Source organism: Arachis duranensis, chromosome 10 (assembly GCF_000817695.3).
Source record: "Arachis duranensis cultivar V14167 chromosome 10, aradu.V14167.gnm2.J7QH, whole genome shotgun sequence".
Lineage (NCBI taxonomy): Eukaryota > Viridiplantae > Streptophyta > Magnoliopsida > Fabales > Fabaceae > Arachis > Arachis duranensis.
In genome coordinates this window covers 73,522,392-73,524,327 of record NC_029781.3, presented here as the reverse complement: position 1 = coordinate 73,524,327, position 1,936 = coordinate 73,522,392, and the positions used below count along the sequence as shown (strand labels likewise).

Below are 1,936 nucleotides of genomic sequence, written 5' to 3'. Positions count from 1 at the left end.
AACACCAAACTTAGAGTCTGGTTGTGGCCTCCCAACACCAAACTTAGAGTTTGACTGTGGGGGCTTTGTCTGACTCTGTATTGAGAGAAGCCTTTCATGCTTTCTCTCCAGTGTTACAGAGGGATGGCCGTGTGCCTTAAACACAAGGTAGTCCCCATTCAATTGAAGGACTAATTCTCCTCTGTTAACATCAATCACAGCACCTGCTGTGGCTAGGAAAGGTCTTCCAAGGATGATGCATTCATCCTCCTCCTTCCTAGTGTCTAAGATTATGAAATCAGCAGGGGTGTAAAGGCCTTCAACCTTTACTAACACGTCCTCTACTAATCCATAAGCTTGTCTTACTGACTTGTCTGCCAATTGTAATGAGAATAAGGCAGGCTGTACCTCAATGATCCCCAGTTTCTCCATTACAGAGAGTGGCATAAGATTTATGCCTGACCCTAGGTCACACAGAGCTTTCTCAAAGGTCATGGTGCCTATGGTACAGGGTATTATGAATTTTCTTGGATCTTGTCTCTTTTAAGGTAAAGTTTGCTGAAACCAGGTATCTAATTCACTAATGAGCAAGGGAGGTTCACCTTCCCAAGTCTCATTACCAAACAACTTGGCATTCAGCTTCATGATGGCTCTTAGATATTAAACAACTTGCTCTCCAGTCACATCTTCATCCTCTTCTGAGGAAGAATATTCTTCAGAGCTCATGAATGGCAGAAGGAGATTTAGTGGAACCTCTATGGTCTCTATATGAGCCTCAGATTCCTTTAGGTCCTCAATAGGGAACTCCTTCTTGTTTGAGAGACGTCCCATGAGGTCTTCCTCACTAGGATTTTCGTCCTTCTCCTCCCTTGTGCATTCAGCCATATTGATTACATCAATGGCCTTGCACTCTCCTTTTGGATTCTCTTCTGTATTGCTTGGGAGAATAATGGGAGGAGTTTCAATGACTTTCTTACTCAGCTGGCCCACTTGTGCCTCCAAATTTCTGATGGAGGACCTTGTTTCACTCATGAAACTTAAAGTGGCCTTAGACAGATCAGAGACTAAGTTTGCTAAATTAGAAAGGCTCTACTCAGAATTCTCTGTCTGTTGCTGAGAAGATGATGGAAAAGGCTTGTTATTGTCGAGCCTGTTTCTTCCACCATTATTAAAGCCTTGTTGAGACTTTTGTTGATCCTTCCATGAGAAATTTGGATGATTTCTCCATGATGAATTATAGGTGTTTCCATAAGGTTCACCCATATAATTAACCTCTGCCATTGCAGGGTTCTCAGGATCATAAGCTTCTTCAGAAGCTGTCTCTTTAGTACTGTTGGATGCATTTTACCATCCATTCAGACTTTGAGAGATCATGTTGACTTGCTGAGTCAACACTTTGTTCTGAGCCAATATGGCATTCAGAGCATCAACTTCAAGAACTCCCTTCCTCTGAGGCGTCCCATTATTCATGGAATTCCTCTCAGAAGTGTACATGAATTGTTATTTGAAACCATGTCAATAAGTTCTTGAGCTTCTGCAGGCGTTTTCTTTAGGTGAATGGATCCACCTGCAGAATGGTCCAATGACATTTTGGAAAACTCAGATAGACCATAATAGACTATATCTAATATGGTCCATTCTGAAAACATGTCAGAAGGACACTTTTTGGTCATCTGCTTGTATCTTTCCCAAGCTTCATAAAGGGATTCACCATCTTTTTGCTTGAAGGTTTGAACATCCACTCTAAGCTTGCTCAACTTTTGAGGAGGAAAGAATTTATCCAAGAAGGCCGTGACCAGCTTATCCCAGGAGTCCAGGCTGTCTTTAGGTTGTGAGTCCAACCATGTTCTAGCTCTGTCTCTTACAGCAAAAGGGAAAAGCATGAGCCTGTAGACTTCAGGATCTACTCCATTCATCTTGACAGTCTCACAAATCAGCAAAAACTCAGTTAAAAACT

The 1,936-nt window shown here is 42.0% G+C and overlaps 1 non-coding gene across 1 annotated transcript; it reads left to right on the top strand.

Moving 5' to 3' along the window:
* Positions 1-1,626: 1,626 nt before the first annotated feature.
* On the top strand, positions 1,627-1,730 carry LOC127743655 (small nucleolar RNA R71). Its single transcript, XR_008005039.1, has one exon. It is a non-coding gene; the product is annotated as a small nucleolar RNA R71 (small nucleolar RNA).
* The last annotated feature ends 206 nt before the right edge of the window (positions 1,731-1,936 follow it).